The 19,705-nt window shown below is 44.0% G+C and overlaps 3 non-coding genes across 3 annotated transcripts; 2 read left to right on the plus strand and 1 right to left on the minus strand.

Moving 5' to 3' along the window:
* The first annotated feature begins 719 nt into the window (after positions 1-719).
* On the plus strand, positions 720-835 carry LOC141288872 (U5 spliceosomal RNA). The gene has a single exon (XR_012339759.1). It is a non-coding gene; the product is annotated as a U5 spliceosomal RNA (small nuclear RNA).
* Positions 836-1,340: 505 nt separating this feature from the next.
* trnag-ucc (transfer RNA glycine (anticodon UCC)) lies at positions 1,341-1,412 on the plus strand. The gene has a single exon. It is a non-coding gene; the product is annotated as a tRNA-Gly (tRNA).
* A 102-nt stretch (positions 1,413-1,514) lies between these two features.
* On the minus strand, positions 1,515-1,586 carry trnad-guc (transfer RNA aspartic acid (anticodon GUC)). Its single transcript has one exon. It is a non-coding gene; the product is annotated as a tRNA-Asp (tRNA).
* Between the last annotated feature and the right edge of the window lie 18,119 nt (positions 1,587-19,705).

Here is a 19,705-nt window from a genome sequence, read left to right on the forward strand (position 1 = left end):
AATTGTTTTTGTTTTTTTATAAATTTTTGAATGCAACAGTGTGATATATTGTACTGATATTACATACTTTATAACCATTCTCTATACAAAAAAATATATACACATTTCAGACTGAACTGATGTAGATTTTAACATACCTCTCATGTAAAATTTTGAATAACTAGTGCAGTATTTCAGTACCATGGACTGGGAAAGTAAAATTCAGCACCAAGGACAGCTGGCTAAAAATGTTGCAATCTGATTGGCTGTCAGTGAATTACAACTATTCACGGCTGGCCCGCGGGTGGCAGGCGAGAATTCTACCACTGAACCACCAATGCTCGGCTGGAAGAACTTCGGCCTTCACATTGCCCTGGATTTAGTAATGGTGCGTAACTGTTACACGTCAAATCCAGGGAAAGGGGGGTTGGGTCAATATGCAAAGTTTGGAGCTCCTTCTAGCAAATCAGGCTTGGCCTTCAAGGCTCATTTTAAAGAATCCCACACACATGCAAACACACACCCCTTACTTAAAAGAACTCTGTTCCTGCATTTGCCCGGGAATCAGAGCCAGGCCTCCTGTGTGGCAGGCGAGAATGGATGATGGAAGAGACTTTTTAACTTTTACTCCTCCCATTTGGAGTGAGGGGGAGATGAAAATCTTATCGGCACCCTAGATTACCCTTTGTGAGTATAGTGGTTTACCACAGGCAGCGCACATGCTCAAGCGCATGGGCACACAACTCGAGTTTCTCTTCATAGACGCATAAATCTTTCGCCTTTTACTAAAGATTTCCGTGGAGGGGAGCCTTTCCGAGTGACCTGTATTTTTGGGTGCTCTGCTCACAGCAGAGTTGCACTGCAGTTTCAATAGCAGACTAAATCTGACCACACACCAATGTGCGTTGGAGCAAAGCGTGCTTTCTCGTGGACTGTGTTTGCAGCCTTTGTGCTTCCTGTGTCGCAACTTCACATTTTTTTTCAGCCAGCATGGAAAGACGGCACTCTCATGACATGATGGGATCCAAACCTTGGGCTTCAGCTACTTTGGCCCTGTCAGTGACTTATGTACTTCCAGCATTCTTTTCTGCTCACAACAGAGCTGTATTGGAGTGTCAAGAGTAAAACTGGCCACCAGCCAATGGGCGGTGGAACGAAGCGCGCCTCACCACGTACTGTACTTGCGGCCTTTGCGCTTTCTGCGTCGCAGCTCCAGATTTCTTTAGCCCGCATGGAAAGACAGCACTCTCTCGTACATGACGGGATACAAACAAAGATGGCTTCAGCTCCTTTTGCCCTATCAGTGACTTGTGCATTTCAAGCATTCTTTTCAGACGGCTAAAAGCTGGAGTCGGGAACTTGCGTTGGTGGTATAGTGGTGAGCATAGCTGCCTTCCAAGCAGTTGACCCGGGTTCGATTCCCGGCCAACGCATTTGTTTTGGCTCTGGCTGACGTTGAAGCAGAACTCCTTCTGTGACCTCTGTCAGCACCAAAATCTTTGGATGAGTCGTTCAGCAGCAGCAAAGAGCTGGGTCTCCCCGTCGGGGAATCGAACCCCGGTCTTCCGCGTGACAGGCGGAGATACTGTCCACTATACTAACGAGGAGTTGTACCCGCTGTTCTTCGCCCCTAGCCGGCTTGACTTCACCGACATCAGCATAAGGAGCCACTACTCCATGAAAAAAAACAAATCAACCTGCCTTGATCTTATTGAGTCTCCCAATATCTTGAATGCTACACATTACAGGGGGTCCTCATTTGGACCACTTTACTATTATTACTATTTTTTTTTTTACTTTTCATAATGGGAACATGAAAAAAAGGATGGGAAATCATGTGGCAGTAACATCGCATTTACGTGGATCATATCGCCCACTGCTAGAATTCTACCACTGAACCACCAATGCTCGGAAAGGAGGGAGAACGTTTGGGATAAACACCGCATTTACGAGTATATTGCCCACTGCTAAACTTCGTCAACCTATAGATAAAGTGAACATGTTTTATAGGCATTTGACGAATATAGACGGACTCATGAGTTTCTGAAAAGATTCGGCAGGGAACGGGGGTTGGTCGGTATGCAAAGGTTGGAGCTCCTTCAAGTAAATCAGGCTTCATTTTAAAGAACCTTACACACATGCAAGCACACACACAACTTAATTAAAAGCACTCCGTTCCTGCATTGGCCGGGAATCGGACCCGGGTCTCCCGCGCGGCAGCCGAAAATAGTTAAGCTTAACTTCCCTTAACTTTTCCCATTCATTCTCAACGGTAGTGCTTAACACTACGGATGCTATATATATTTGGCCACGTGTAGATTTCATGGCGCTGTTTCGCCTTTTCCCGTGGCGGGGAATTTAAGAAGTCTAGTGTCATCTGTCAATCATTCGTTGTGAGTGGAGGAGGGGAGAACAGTTTTACGATCGGTGGGTATCTGTTTACCGAATTGTTGTACAAAACAAAACTATTTTGCTGACAAGAATTTATTGTCTAAAGTACCTTTGCTCACACTTTACCTTTTTTCAAAAAGTGACCGCTCAGATGACCGCTGTTTTTACGTCGAGTTCGAGATCAACGCAATTAAAGCCGTCAAACCGAGAAGGTAAGTTGAATGCTATACTTTAGCAGTATTAACTTACTGTATTGTATTTACAAAATCATATAAATTGCATGTATATTATCATGTATTGGTTTTGTGAGAGTGAATGTTTCATCATTGATCTCTTACTATGTACTTCAAATGTTTAAACAAATGTTAACATTGATAAGATACTTATAATGTAATTAATATGTATTACACACATATATTACCTTTAAATGACAAAAAAGTGCATGTAATTTACTGTTATAATTTAAAAGGTGTGTATAAAACAACATTTTTACAGGGTTTCCGCGGGGTCTTAAAAAGTCTTAAAAAGTCTAAAATTTAAAAATCAAAATTTTAGGCCTTAAAAAGTCTTAAATTCGCTGTTCTAGGTCTTAAATAATTTCACACAGGTCTTATTTTTCCGATGTCCATGTAACGCTACCTCTAAAGCTCATATAAATTCTCTTTTTGTTGTTTCCGTGGTGTTGTAGTTCTTTATTTCACTTTTCCAAATGTAATTTGCTGTATTTAAACTACAAATGAGACCAACATGCAATAGCCAATCAGCTTTCTGTTATTGGCGCGAGTCTCTCTCGGATTGTACCGCAGAAGTATAATGGATTTAACTTTTTAGCTTTGGGGAAGTGCAAGTTTAGCAAAACTTAGCTTGAAAAAACTAAATATAGGGCTTGGCTAAGGCCCGTTGCTAACAACTGTAGATTTTTTTCTCCCCCTGCGGAAGTTACTGCGTCTTCAGACAGAATCGCAGTAGCAGAATACAGGTCAAACTACCTTTTTCTGTATATAATGTTCTCAATAATAATAATAAATATAGGTCGAGCTAGCTGACCGCCAGCCTTGGAGATACTTTTAAAATGTTTTTTTTACTTGCCCGACCGAACAAACCGCCTGATTAAAACTGAAGTGACAAAAACAACTAGCAAAGCATCGAAAGGCAAGAAAGATTCATATTTTAATACATTCAACGTAAACAGAAATTGATAATGGATAGTGTATTTCTGGTCTATTCGTGACGTACTTTAAAACAAATGAGCGTAACAGCACTCTAAAGAAACACACTGAGGTAAAAATGTTAAAAGTATAGTTTATTTATAAAATGATTCAGTAATATACCAAGTGAGCTTTATGCTGAATATTCTCACAATTACAAATGTTACATTAATTTTAGCTCAATAAACAAGTAGTTAGTCAAGTAGTTACTTGCATATTAGACAAAATATTTTCACTGTTTTGTTCTGTTTCACCAACGAAAATAGTTCCAAACAAGGATCGCAGCAGAAGCATTCTCCTAGTAACGTTTTGCTATGATTCAGCGTTTTGCTCGAATCAGTTGAAATAACTCGCTCATGAAGTGACTTACCGCCACCTGCTGGTAGTTTAATGTGTTTAAAAGTATGCCGCCACACCCAACATTTCTAATTTATATATTTATAAATCAATAAATGTATTTAAAACATTAATCTCACTTTAAATTTTGCAGTGTAAATTGTGTAATCTCACTGCTAACAGCCATTTACAATTTATTGATAAATTCATAAAATAAAATTTCAAAGTTAATGCATACATTTCAAAAGTTAAAAAAAGGCCTTTATAAAGGTAAATCAAATATGCAGATTTAAGATGTAAAAGCTTATAGAGCACTGATGAAAAAATTGCTTCAGAATTTTTTTTTACATCAGATATTTAGTACTTTTATGGGGATATTTTGTGTGGAATAGTATCTGCTGATATGAAAAGTTCACTGTATATCGTAGTAATAAATTTAATTTATGACAGCCATGAAATTGTTTACTTTTTACATTAAACACATTAAATATTACATATATGCATGTAATATATTATCTATTTCCATTACAGGTTTCGGTCTTCAATTTCATATAAGGTGGTATTAAAAAGGTCTTAAAAAGTCTTAAATTTCACTTGTTCATATCTGCAGAAACCCTGTTTTTAATTAGTTAAACTTGTTTTTATACATACATTTGCATATTAAATATTTTTATATACACACTCACACATATATTAAATGAAATATATAATAAATATTACATAACACAAATTTATTAAACATTACTTTAAATTTAAAGTATCTTATGCTCTAAGTCTGCATTTATTCAGCTAATAAACAGTTATATTATTAAATATTATTGCAATTTAAAATAACTATTTTATATATAACTGATGCTGATGTCTTATTTCATTATATTATGTATTTTCATGTGGCCATGATTTCAGAGCAGCATCATGAAGAAAACAGTTTTTTTTCCCGGGACAGTCAAGGTGTCTTTCAGGAAAGGACCATCGGGTCATTTACGCCGGGACCCATCAGAAGAGGCAAAAAGAATTAAAGACAACCCTTCACTGCAGGATAAGTCAACACCTCAAAGAGAAGATCTGGTCAGGATGAATGCCCGTTCTGTTGTCTTACAGAGAGGAGGGGATGTCTCTGACAGGCAAGAGGTGTTGGGAGAATACATTCTTCAGTTCGGCAAGTACTTTCAGGTGGTTATTGGAGAATGATGTCGGCTATGCTTTGTACCTGTTCGATAAGGTTGAGGACAGGGGCGTAGCAGCCAATTTAAAAGTGGGGGGGACAGTATGGTCATGTGACCCAAAGGTGAGGATTTCACGTTTTTTTTTTTTTGTGATTTTTGCGATGGAAATTATTAATTTTGTGGTGGCAAGTCCTAGAAATTTGCGAAAAAAATTGCGATTTATTTAAGTTATTTATTAATAATTAGGATATCACATTTACCATATTAGGTATTGTTAGAGGCTCAATTATCATACATAACACAAATCAAACATAAAATTTGTTTATTCTGATACATTTGAACTTTTAAAATAACCTATGGGCAATATTCTTATGTGACCTTTGTAAACATTAACAGCAGGTGTAGAAATTTATACTGTACATAGCCTACTTCATTTCAGTCGCGTCTCAGGTACTCTTTAGATTTTGGTAGCCCAAAAATTAATTGAACTAGCCCAAATAAAAAAGCTTTTTAATTTTTATTTTTTAAATATAGAAATTCAAATAGGAGTCTAAATGTCAATCAAATATGTTTTCAATACACAAATATAAACAAATATCAAGGAAGGAATTTTATTTCACTCTTTAGTGTATCTGCAGAATTTTTAAATATCAATTTAAAGCAATTTATGGTCCTTTTTAAGAGCTGCACAAGTAAAATGAACAGAATGATTGGGGTTGGACAATGTAAGGTAGAATTTTAGGTCATAATATGATACAGATACAGATTCACACAAAAACAATATCTTACACAATGGCATTTCAGCCTTTATACCATTAAAAGGGATAAATCAAGTATATAATTTATCATATTTATTTAAAACATAAATATTACTGTCTTAATTGTTTAGGTTTTTTAGAAGGCACATTAACTTTTCACATTTAAAACCCTATGTGTTTGCTGCATAAAAACATAAACAGCTGAAAAATGTATTGGAAAAAATTCTAAAAAATTAAAAATTCTGTCACAAGGGGGCGCTTTAGGAGCGCTGAAATATTTTCGTTTCCCTAGTAACGGCTGTATACAAATCAGCTTCAACGCTGTTTTATCAGGCATGAAATGAAAATGCCAACGCAACGACACGTTTCTGAAGACAGTCGGTTCTACTCAGATACATTCATTTAAAGACATCAGTGCTGCGTTTTGACTTTGAAATGTGCAGGGCTCATATTTATTCAATGACATCATTGAAGTTTTATCCAGCCCTATCGTGATTCGTCTTGCCGTCCCTAACTGACTTTTAAAATTATAATTAAAACTTTTCTTATACTATTTAACAAATTTAAAACTTTTATGGCGTTCCATTTGCAACAACAGAGAAGCCCTCTACTTTACGATAGCGGGTGGCAGGCCAGTGAAACATTTTGGTAGCTCGACTGAAAAACACAATAGCCCCCGAGACGTCGATCTTGCGAGCCCTGCAGACAGACAGCTCACAGACATCATGTGAGCAGCGTCTTTATCAACATGATATATATATTTTAAAATCGTTTTATTATTGAAATATTTGAATAACAATTTTTTGAGATTATTTTGCGGTTAAATGACAAATTATGCAGGATCGCAAAAAAAATCCGACATTTTGTTGATTTTGCATTAAATTCAGCGATCGCAGAATCGCGAAAAACTGGAGGGACTGTGATGTTCATACAGTATAATACATTCTGTTTACAAGAGCAACAAGATTTGAAGCTCATGGCAGACGCCCAAGAGATTCGCGCTGTGATTGGCTAAATGTTACTTCACTCAAATCTAAGTAACAAATCAGAGACAAGGGGCGGAAATATTGGCGCTAGGTCAAAAAAAGTGCGGGGGACAGAATCACCTGTTTCTAAAAGTGAGGGGGACGTGTCCCCCCCCCGTCCCCCCCGGTTGCTACGCCCCTGGTTGAGGAAGAAGAACAGGCTGGGCAGTTTAACCCAGAGGGTCCTTGCAAGGACAGCCTCATTTCCTTTCTTGAATACTCAAGAAGCTTTAAGGAAATTGAGGATCTTAAACGGTATCTGTCTCAAAGGCCAAATCCAGTGCCAGTTTTGATAGAGGATGACAATACTGTTGGATTTGGAACAAGAGCAAAAGATACTTGGAGAAAAATTTGGGATACCAGGGCAGACGAATATGCTTTCTTTATAATGAAGCAGAAGTGTGTTCCAGGCAGCAAAATGTACAACTTGCAGCAGTATCTTTTAAAACTGCAGCAAAAACAGCTAACGATAAACACTCCTCCATTGCAATCACCATCAGCTTCTACTGGAAGACCACCTGTTACTTCCAGTAGTGCCTCTGATCAGCCTGGTAAGTTAATAAAATTCATGCAAATTTGCTTATATTGGTTATTAAAGCCTACTGATGCATTGATTATGTTTTATAGTGATGGAGGAGGATGAAGAACTGGAGAAAATTATGCTGAGTCTTTCTCCAACAAAATATCTAACACAGCTGAGTAAGTGAATTAAGAATCACGTCATGTGTGTTAGACAGAGCCATGTCAAGTTCAGCATGTTTATGACGCATTAAATTGCACACACTGGAGGAAAACTATTCAAATTGTAATGCTTAATTTTCAGGATCATCTGAAGCCATGGGATCCACAGTCTTTTCTACAGCAGGTTAATTTATCACATCAGATTTGGAGGCTTATTCTATTACATACAGACTTCTGATCCTCCATGTCTGAATTTAATTATCTTAGTTGTTTTTTTGGCAGTGTTCTTGCCTGTTCTAAAAAACATGTTCTTTTGTTCTAACTACTGTTAAGGGTTGAACATGCCAGTGGTGAGGGTGAGTGCACTTCATGAATTGTATGCATGGTATTTAAACTGGTCTTCACGAGTTCCCACTTACTAATAATAAACAGAGTAAAAGGATAGCGATAACGTATAAGGTTAAGCGTATTTGGCGTGCTGTCCGGGAGAGGGCTCCGAGCTCGAAATTAGTTCCCGAGCCCGGGGCACTCCCCCTGCCCGGGGAGAGGGTCCGAGCTCGGCAATCGGCCCGAACCCAATAGCTCCCCCCTATAGAGAGGAGACGGGGTGGTGGAGGGATGTTGAAATGAGAGATAGGAAGGTAAGGCTGCTTTGATTATTTATAGTGATTCCCCTTAACACTGATTGGATAGGGAGTGATTACTGATGATGCATTGGCCGTGTTAATTATCTGTGCGCGCTCCTCCTGAAATTAGTTTATAAAACGTCACTTCACGAGTTCCCACTTACTAATAATAAACAGAGTAATAAGGATAGCGTATAAGGTTAAGCGTATTTGGCGTGCTGTCCGGGAGAGGGCACCGAGCTCGAAATTCGTTCCCGAGCCCGGGGCACTCCCCCTGCCCGGGGAGAGGGTCCAAGCTCGGCAATCGGCCCGAAAAGGGGGGGGGGGGTGCTTCTGCGGAAGCTGGTACTGCTGCGGCAGTGAGGGAAAGGGGCGGGGGGATGCTTCTGCGGAAGCTGGTACTGCTGCGGCAGTGAGGAAAAGGGCGGGGGGGGGGGTGCTTCTGCGGAAGCTGGTACTGCTGCGGCAGTGGGGAAAAAGGGAGGGGGGTGCTTCTGCGGAAGCTGCTTGGGCGGGACCTAAACAATTGATGAGGGCCTGGTGGGCTTTTTTAATATGGGATCTGTCTGTTTGGACATAACTCTTGAAAGCGTCCGATGACCAGCGCCCCAGTGTTTGGATTTGTTGCTGTGACATACCTTTTTGGGCTGCTGTGTAGCTGCACCAATTCGAAAGGAGTGGCTAGAGAAGTTATCAGCTGGGGTACCTGATAGAAGCAGCACCGCCTTGCGATGCTTTTGGAACCAGAATCGAGAGACGGGACGGTTGAAGTCGTCTGTGAAAAGGGGGTCAGATGGATTTTTTGATTGGGATCTTCTGAGCTTGAGGAAGTCTAGGAGGGTTTGGAATGGTTGGATGGGCGACTGGAGATTAAATATATAGATAAAATGGCCTTTCTTTAATTGGTCTGACTTGCTTTGCTTTATGAAGTAGGAAATAACTTCATCATCTAGCACTGCTAGGTCGGAGATGGTTGGGTGCGTGTTAGGGTTAAAAATGGATGTGGTAGTGAGTTCAGAGCATCTGAGGAAGCCGAAGAATGAACATGGCGTCTAAAGTACGGGCGGTGTGTAAAGATTGGTAACCTTTACAGAGAGTAGAGACGCATTTAGTAAGAATTTTCAGGGTTATAGGTTGGCGGGTGTCGGGGCGGGTAGGGTGGGTTTTTTGAATACCTTTGATGAGCAGGGACATCTGGGAATTGGATATATTGGGTGAAAGTGAGCCGTATATGAGCTTATGAAAAAATTGGATCCCGCTTAGGTATCCTTTGATTGAGCTGATCTGGAGGTTTTTAATGATGTTGAGGTAAGAGATGAAGGAGGTAATGGCTAACAGGGAAAAATCTGGGAACGCTAGATTATAGGCGGAGTGGAAAGTTTTAAAACATTTCCACGCTGTTAGGTATGACTGAAGTGTGTTGGGGGAGACGGCTTGTAAGATGGACTCCAAAGATGCTGTTAGGAGAGGTCTCAGAGGATGATTTAAGGGAATATCAGCTCTGAATAGGGAGGTACTGGGGTTGGGAGAGAATCCGCCTCCGGAGCCAATGCTCTGAATTTCTGAAAGGAAAAGTGAGAGAGAGAGTCAGCTATTACATTTTTTGAGCCAGAGATGTGATGAGCAGTCATGATGAATTGGTCACGAGCTGAAATCCGTCTTAATAAGGGCATTAATGCGGAAGAATGGGAACGACCTTTATTAATGCAATGCACGGTGGCTTCGTTGTCGCTGTGCACGATTATACTAGTGGCTGACCATTCTTTACCCCATAGAGCGGCAGCGACGACTAGTGGGTACAGCTCGAATAGCGCTGAGGACGATAAGTGCTGCGGTAAGTCTGTTAGCTGGGGGGGGCCATGTAGAAGCGAACCACCGGCCGTGGTAGAAACCTCCGAACCCGACGGAGGGGGTAGCGTCGGTAAATAACTGAATGTCGACTGGGGAGGAAACCAGATTTTTGTAGAAAAAAGATAAGCCGTTCCATTGTTTAAGGAAGGATATCCACAGGCTAAGTTCGTTACGGCATGAGTCATTTAAGTATATCTGATCTTCTAGCGCGTGAACGGAGGACGCGAGGGAGAGGAGATGCGAGATGAAGGGGCGGCCTTGCGGAATAATGCGCATCGCAAAATTCAGGTGGCCTAGGATGGATAAAAGCTTGCGTTTGGAGCAGCTGGAGGCGGTTAAGAGAGAGGAGGCTACCAAAATGGTTCTGTCGATTTTCTCTTTAGGAAGGGAAGCCTGAAATTTTTGGGAATCTAGGTTGACGCCCAAAAATTCGATGTAAGTGTTAGGACCTATGGTTTTTTCTTGTGCGAGAGGGATCCCTAGTTCGGCAAAGAGTTTTTGGGTTGTCGCGAGATGGGCGTTTGGAAGGGAGTCGGGGGGAGAGATAATTAAAAAATCATCCAGGAGATGAACCAGGAACGGTAGATTGTAATTGTTAGAGAGGATCCAGCAAATCGCCTCTAACAACATATAGAAAATTTTAGGGCTGCTTCGACAGCCGAATGTGAGGCAGACGGAAAAATAAAAAATTTTCTGCCAGCGGATCCCGAATAAATGCCAGTAGTCAGGGTGGATGGGCTTGACTTTGAAGGCAGAAGTAATGTCGACTTTGGCCAGCCAAGCGCCACGACCTGCTTCTTTAATCAGGGTGATGGCTTGATCGATGTCGTGATAGTGGAGAGAAAATTCTTCAAGGGGAATGAGGCTGTTAATACTTGGGAGCGGGGATGACAGATCGATTATGAGGTGTTTTTTTACCTGAAAATTTTCTGGTTGTGACGCCGATGGGGCTGACTCGAAAAACATCAAAAGGCGGAACAGAAAAGGGGCCGATCATGAAATTTTCTTCTATTTCTTTTTTAATTAAGAAGTCGACTGTTTCGGATTCGGTGAGAGCAGATTGAAGGTTGGGACAGATGAGACTTTGGGAGGGGAGGCTTACGACACCCGGGTTAAAGCCATGCGAGAGACCTGAAAGGATATAATCTGTAAAATTAGAATCAGGATGGTGAAGCAATTCAGCAGATAAACGAGAAACATTGACAGGAGTCGATAAGTACTGTTTGTCTTTTTTATTTTCAGCTCTCTGCACTGGACAGATCAAACGGGCATGGGAGCCGCCACAGAAATTACATACATGCAGAAAACGACAGCGTTGTCTAGTGCACCTCGCATTTTGTTAAAGTTAGCGCAAGCTTGACTGTCGGAAGAGGAAGGGCGGCGGTGAAGAGAGGGGAAGGAAGAGGTGTCCATGAGGCGTGGGACATAGCTGGTAGATATGGGTTGGGATGGTTCGATAGGGATAGAAGGAGGGATAGAAGGGTTGACGAAGGGGCAAGAGATGTAGGAGTGCGAAAGGGAGCAGCAAACTGTGCAAGCGATGTTGCGGCAGCCAGTGAACACCCTGCTGTGGAGCTCGTAATCCAAGGCCCCCCAATAGGGGCACTGATTCCACTGAGTGGTACGGATTGCACATTTTGCCGAAAACATTTTGTGATAGGTGTAAAAATGTGAGCCACCGTACGAAAGCGCTGAGCGTCTCCTGTGGGGAAAAACAGAGCATATTACCTCTGAGAACCTGTTGAACGCAATGGTGACTTCAGTAAACGAAAGAATGCGTGATGAGTTGTGAGTGGAGTTTTTAAGGGTAACAGAAAATTTGCGCAATTTATTAGGCGATCCGGGTGTGAAGGAGAGAGAGGGGATAGAAGGGTGTAGAGGTCAATGTCTGCACCTGCTAGGATTTGTGTCCGGATGGAATTGGCAACAGGAAGTGGATCCAGCACGATTTTCGTTTGGAGGGATGGGCAGGGGTGTGCACTAATGCGACGGCTTGGAGGGGCGACGGCCTGAAGATCAGTGCTTTCATCGGCGCGCTGATGCCCAAGACGGAAGTGGGGGCGCGCACTGGCAGGTGCTGCGTTTGGGGCGCGGCCCAGGCTTGCTGAAGGCCTTTTAGCATTAGCCTGTTCTGGCCGTGAATAAGGGGCGGCGCGGCCCGTGCCTGCGGTGTACGCGGCTTTAGGAGGAGGGGTGTAGTTTGGCGGATCGCCCGCCTGCAATGAAGTGAAGAGGTCGAGAAGCTCCACTTTAGTGGTTTGACGCGGAAAAGTCCCGCCGGCACTGGTGAGTGCTTGGCGCAGTCCAGCCACGGTCCATTTCCCTGTAGCTGGGATGGAGGAAATGGCTGAGGCGAAGGAAGACGCTGGCGAAGGCGGCTGATGCCTCGAGGATGAAGGTGATGGTGGGGTTCGGCTAGCGTGAACGGTAGAACGGGAGGTTTTACAGCCCCGTTTGGCAGCCGCAGGCTCGCTTTGAAGATCCTGTGGGACGGCGTTTGCCTGCATCATGGCAGGTGATGTTGGCGAGGCAGCAGCCTCAAAAAGATTCTCCTCATGGAGTTCGATCTCGGACATTCTTAAAGCTTGGTTGGACCAAAGTCTGTTGAAACGAGAGATAGGAAGGTAAGGCTGCTTTGATTATTTATAGTGATTCCCTTTAACACTGATTGGATAGGGAGTGATTACTGATGATGCATTGGCCGTGTTAATTATCTGTGCGTGCTCCTCCCCAAATTAGTTTATAAAACATCACGTATGTTTCAGGTACACTATCTCATCCATACTCATGGCAGCTCCAATATAGGTGAGATGGTGAGGCAGGCCTTTAAAAGCATAGCATCAGACAATGTTCTCTGTCTGTATAACAGAACGGGAAAAGATAGGAAGAAGGTGTTGCCACCTGTGCTCCTGACATGTTTGAAAAGTAAGTGTTTAAGTTTTGGTTTGTGCATCTGGATGCTGCTATAGAAATTGTAATGTTAACACCTTGCTCTTTGTGTTTTTAGAATGTGTCAGGTCTTTTCACAAACAAAATGAAATAGAGGTGAAGAAGCTAAAAGTAATCACCAGAACAACACCAGACGCGGAATGTATTCACCAAGTAGAATTTTTTGTCCAACACCAACACCAGGCTGAAAAGGGAACCAAATAAAGGAAAAAGCTGACTTTTTGTCTGATTGTTTTTATTGATGGAAATAAAGAATGTGGGTGTAAAAGTTTGAGTTAACTGAATTATTTTAGATAACAGTGAACTAACACAATTATTGTATAGTGGTGTTACATGGTGATCTCACGGTATGAGCACACAGTGACCACATTACGGACACACAGTAACCACAGTATGAGCGCACAGTGACCATAGTATGAGCACACAGTGACCACATTACGGCCACACAGTGACCACAGTATGAGCTCACAGTGACCACAGTATGAGCACACAGTGATCACAGTATGAGCGCACAGTGACCACAGTATGAGCGCACAGTGACCACAGTATGAGCTCACAGTGATCACAGTATGAGCACACAGTGATCACAGTATGAGCGCACAGTGACCACAGTATGAGCGCACAGTGATCACATTATGAGCGCACAATGATTACAGTATGAGCACACGGTGAGTGTGATGTGACCTCATATTTTGGCCACAGTATGAGTGCACTGTGATTGTGCAGTGACCTCATGTTGTGAACAAAGTATGAGCACACAGTGAGAGCTCTGTGTGGTTACACTTTAAGGGTGCTTTCACATCTGTGGTTCGGTTCATTTGGTCCGGACCAAGGGCAACAAATGATACATTGTAGCATTTTTCTGCCGTTTTGGGTCCTTTACACACCACACTGATTGCTCTGGTCCGAACCAGTTGAAACGAACCAAAATGCAGTCATGTGACATCATCCACATCACTTGTTGGCCAGATCGTGTCATTGAACCACTGATCGTTAATAGAGAATTATATAGATCAGTGTATTGAACATATTTTCTAAACTGTTAGGCATGTTTTTTCAATTCGTGAACGCGCCGCATCGAGGTAAAAACATCTCAACTTTTCAGGATGCTGCAAGCACACCGCAGGTCATGTGACATGAACCAACCAATCAGCTTCATCCTTTCCCTTAATAACATTGAAAGTACTGGGAAGTTGGAGGAACAGCTTATACAGGAATAAACATTTTTTAATAAATATAATAGCAGAGCTACTGCAAGCGATTTTTAATGCTGAAAATCCATTTATCCTTTGCTGAAACTTTAGCGTATTTATGGAGAGCGCAGGTCATAGTTGCTAAGCAACGGCAGACGCCACTGGAGCGCAAGCTTTCCATGCGTTTTTAGGCGCAACATGTGAACGGCACCTTAAACAATGAGAAAGATTGTGATGTTCTTGTGAGTTTTTGAAAGTTGGGACCTATATGATCATCAGACCAAATTTAGAGGCTCTGCACCTCCTCACAACTCCAAGTTTGTCCGCGAGCTGTCAAGGGGCTATGTTGCTAAAGCGCTAACTGTCAACAAATACTTGTCCTCATCCCATAATGAACAGCGCAGCAGACTACGGCAGCTGGATTAGTCCAAAAAAGTGCAGTACTTTTTGCGGTTGGGTCTGTTCAAGTTCGGTTCATGTTCTCACCATAAACAAACCGCTCCAGTGTTCGTTTGAAAGCGTACCGAGACCACCTCTTCAGACAGGTCTCGGTATGCTTCTTTGGTCCGCTTTTGGTGCGCACTCGAGTGCGATTGCTATATTCACACCTGCCCAAACGAACCGCACCAACAGGGAAAACGAACTCTAGTGCGATTCAACCGAACTAAATAAGGCAGGTGTGAAAGCACCCTTAGTTCACTGTGACACACACATTATGACCGCACCATGAGAATATTGTGAGCTCATTGTGACATCATTATGAGATCAAATTGTTGACTGGGTATAGTGTATTGTGTTAGTGTGTTATTGAAATTTGAAAATTAGTGTCAGAGTTAAGTTTGATAGCTGAAAACTTTCATAGCGATCGTAAAAAACGAATCATTTCTGCTTCTCATAGTTTAGCCTTGGTTGCATTATTGTTTTATTGCAGTAACAGTCTTATTCGAAGTGTCGCATAAGTAGATGTGTTGTGGGATTTGGCTATTAACATTTTTTACATTTTAATTATATTCTACTGAAGTGAATGAAATGAACAAAATGCCTGAAAAAAGATGAGTTCATTTTGATGAATGAGTTTCAAAGATCTGAGTCAGTAAAATTATGCGAACTTCCCATCACTAATACACACATAAGGGATCTTAAAGAAAAGGATAAAATAAGATAGGCTTCTTTCATAACAATAAGCTATTTTTTTCCCTAGACAATAATGGATAAAGTAAAGCAGTGTTAGGCATTGATAGAATTTCCAGACAAAAGCACAGATATTCTCCCACAAAAGTGGCTTTTTGAACAAAAGTGTTACAGGCCAAGCAAACCAAACAAATTTGAAGGCAGCAGTGAAGAGAAATGAGCCTGTACGTTTGATTGCTCAAAAAGTGTGGTAAAGAATGTGATGCAAATATTTTTTTATTATCTCCATGATCTGATTACTATACATGCTTTGCTGAAGATTGTTTTTATATCTTATCTAATAATTTATTATATTTTATTTAATTAATATATTATTAGAAACACTAGAGAAAGTTGCTAAAAAAAGAATGTGGATTCTGATCTTTATACATCGGAAATAACTTTTCATGAAGCAGGCCATGATAAAAGAATAAAAAGAAAGAAGAGGTTAACAATGATAAATACTAAAGAACTGTATTCAACTGATGATGCCCATAGGTCTTTAATCATCAAAACAACGAACTATAAGTTTAATACAAATTCCCTAAATATAAACATCACCTAAATCATCAAGACTCCATTCTTCATTCAACTTCATTCTTTGTAATAATTACATGCTCTTTTGATAGTTCAGTTCAGTTCATGTTTGTTATTTGGTTTGATCAGAGAGCAGGAAGAGTTACTGCATCGTCATTCCATGAGGCAGCAAGGACAGAATTATCTTCATCGTCAGTTTTTTTACTGAAGCATGCAGGTGTCGGAAACTCAGAAGAGAAGACCAGGGGCCGGTTGCACCAGCTGTGCGTAAGTTACAACTTAGCTTAGTTGCGACGTAAATGGACACTAAGTTACAATTTACGCACGACTAAATATTTTTGCGTTGCACCATTAAACTTATTTTCAACGTAACTCTACGTATAAACTAAATATTTACGGAAGGGTCTGGTCAGGAGTAACGGTTGGAATAAAATAGCAGACTGAGTGAGCTGCATCAATATGTGTCAGGCTCGGGGTAAAGAGAGAGAGAGGTAGGTAAACTTAAAGTGGATTTAATGGTCGAACTCAAACAAAAAGGTAAACATTTAGAATACAAATGACATCATAATGAAAAAAGGCAAAACAAACAGAAAGCAGGATTAAACTTAACTTGACGAACGAATGAATGATAGGCAGGCAGGTTGGGTAAGGATTTTGGCGAGAGGTTTAGAGTCCAGTGTCTATCGAGTAGATCTGACAGTTTGTGAGTGAGAGTGCTGTGTATTTGTAGAGGGGACTGATGAGGAGCGGCAGGTGCAGGTGATCAGTAGGCTGGTGATTGGGAACGAGTGGGCGTGGTGATGGAACCTGACGGTCCGGATGTGTTGCTGACAGTACCCCCTCCTCCACGGGCAGCTCCCGATGCCCGGGAGCGACGGCGAGGGCGGCCGCGAGGTCTGGGAGCGGGACGGTCCGGGTGTTGCTGATGGAAGTCGGTGAGTAGAGAAGGGTCAAGGATGTCATTACGGGGAACCCAGGACCGCTCCTCAGGACCATACCCCTCCCAGTCCACGAGGTATTCCAGTTGACCCCCTCGCCGCCGAGAGTCCAGGATCTCCCGGACAGAGTAGATGGAAGGGTCCTCCTGGACCTCCGGAGGAGGAGGCACCTCGGCACCGTCAGGTTCTGTGGAGGAATGGAGAGGAGGGTTAGTGGCAGGTTTAAGGAGGGAGACATGAAATGTTGGGTGAATGCGGTAGTGTGCAGGGAGCTGGAGCAGGTAGGTGACAGGGTTGATTTGCCTCTGGATGGGAAACGGCCCGATGTAGCGGGGACTGAGCTTCTTACAGGGCAGTCGGAGGCGGATGTCCTTTGTGGAGAGCCATACTAGCTCTCCAGGTTGGTAGGTGGGAGCTGGACGATGTCGGACATCCGCAAAGGTCTTATGTCTCCGGACTGCCTGCTGTAGATGGACGTGGGCCGAATCCCAGACCCTCTCACTTTCCCGGAACCAGTGGTCGACGGCTAGGATGTTGGAGAGCTCTTCCTACCAGGGAAATAGAGGGGGCTGATAGCCCAGCACACATTGAAAAGGGGTGAGGCCGGTGGTTGATTGTCTCAGAGAGTTTTGGGCATACTCAGCCCAGGGCAGGTAACGGCTCCAGTTGTGCTGGTCGGAAGAGCAATAGGCCCGGAGGAAGCGTCCGAGTTCTTGTATCTTCCGCTCAGTCTGGCCGTTGGTTTGAGGGTGGTAACCTGAAGAAAGGCTGATGGAGACCTGGAGTAATTTGAAGAAAGCATGCCATACCCGGGAGATGAACTGTCCTCAGGGAGGCCGAAATAACGGAAGACAGACTGGAATAGGGTTTCGGCGGTCTCCATGGCTGTGGGTAGTCCCTTGAGGGGAACAAACCGGCATGATTTGGAGAATCTGTCGACTATCACTAGAAAGCAGGTACAATTGTTGGATTGTGGCAGGTCGGTGACAAAGTCGATCCCGATGTGGGACCAGGGCCGGGCAGGTATGGGCAGAGGCTGGAGTTTTCCCTGTGGTAGCTGTCGAGGTGTGTTGGTGATGGCACAGACTGAGCAGGCACGGACATGACGGGCTACCTCACGGGCCATTCCTGGCCACCAGAACCGGGAACGGAGGAGTGAGAGGGTCCGCTTGCTGCCTGGGTGTCCAGAGCCCGGAGAGGAGTGGATGGAGTCCAGAAGGGAGGAGCGCAGGGTGGAAGGGACGTACTGTTTCCCTTCTGGACCTCCCAGCGGAACTGGCTCTCGGGATGTGGCCTCCTGGAGTTGTTGGTCGAAGCTCCACAGGATAGGGTTGAGGACAAGCTCTGGAGGAAGGATGGGATCAGAGGTTGACTGGGGGTCCGGTTGGTGAATGCGGGATAAGGCATCCGCCTTAATGTTCTTGTGGCCTGGACGATAGGTGATGGTGAAGGAGAACCTGGAGAAGAACAAGGCCCACCGAGCCTGGCGAGGGTTCAGCCGCTTGGCCTCCCGGATGTACTCCAGGTTACGGTGGTCGGTAATGACAGTGAAGGGATGGTTGGCACCCTCCAGCCAGTGCCTCCATTCCTCCAGAGCTAACTTGATGGCCAGGAGTTCCCGATTGCCGATGTCGTAGTTCTGTTCCGCTGGGGAAAACTTCCGGGAAAAGAAGGCACATAGATGGAGTTTGGGAGGCTCTCCGGAGTACTGAGAGAGTACGGCTCCAGCCCAGGTGGTGGATGCGTCGACTTCCACGATGAATGGTTTGGCAGGGTCTGGAAGGACGAGGGCCGGAGCCGTACTGAAGGCGGATTTGAGAGTGGTGAAGGCGTGGGTGGCGGCAGGAGTCCAGGTAAGGGTTTTGGGTTTTCCTTTAAGGAGGTTGGTGAGGCTGGCAGAATGAAGACTGAAGCGGTGGATGAAACGGCGGTAAAAGTTGGCAAATCCGAGGAAGCGTTGGAGTTCCTTAACTGTCAAGGGAGTGGGCCAGTCCCTGATGGCTGCAACCTTGTCCGTGTCCATGCTGATCCCAGCTGGACCGATGACGTAGCCGAGGAACTGGATGGTGGTTTGGTGGAACTCGCACTTCTCCGCCTTGAGGTACAGATGATGGTTTCTCAGCTTCGTGAGGACCTGCGTAACGTGGTGGCGATGGTCGGCCAGGTTCCGAGAGTAGATGAGGATGTCATCTATGTAGACGATGACGAATCGGTGGAGGAACTCTCGGAACACCTCGTTCATGAAGCCCTGGAAGACCGAGGGCGCGTTGACCAGGCCGTAGGGCATAACCCGGTAATGGTAGTGGCCGGTAGGGGTGATGAAGGCGGACTTCCACTCGTCCCCAGGGCGTATGCGAACGAGGTTGTACGCGCTACGCAGGTCCAGCTTGGAGAAGATGCGAGCTCCGCGCAGTTCCTCGAGGGCAGCTGGGACCAACGGCAGGGGATACGGGAACTTGACCGTCTGGGAGTTGAGGACAAGGTAGTCGATACAAGGTCGCAGGCCTCCGTCCTTCTTGCCCACAAAGAAGAAACTGGAGGCGGCTGGCGAGGTGGATGATACAATGAATCCCTGTTGGAGAGCCTCCTTGATGTACTCCTCCATGGCCTTCTGCTCCGGGATGGACAAAGGGTATACTTTACCCCTAGGGAGTTTTGCTCCAGGCAGCAAGTCGATGGCGCAGTCCCATGGCCTATGAGGTGGCAATTTGGTGGCGGCCTGCTTGCTAAAGACGTCCTGGAACGCCCTGTAGTCCTCCGGGATGGAGATGTCCTTGGCGGAGTCGGGACTCTCGACGAGGGTGGACTGGATAGAGAGGTTGGGAACAGGTAGGTGTTGAAGGCAGGATTCGTGGCACTTCGGACTCCACTGGAGGACGTCACATCTCTTCCAGTCC

Source organism: Garra rufa, chromosome 1 (assembly GCF_049309525.1).
Source record: "Garra rufa chromosome 1, GarRuf1.0, whole genome shotgun sequence".
Lineage (NCBI taxonomy): Eukaryota > Metazoa > Chordata > Actinopteri > Cypriniformes > Cyprinidae > Garra > Garra rufa.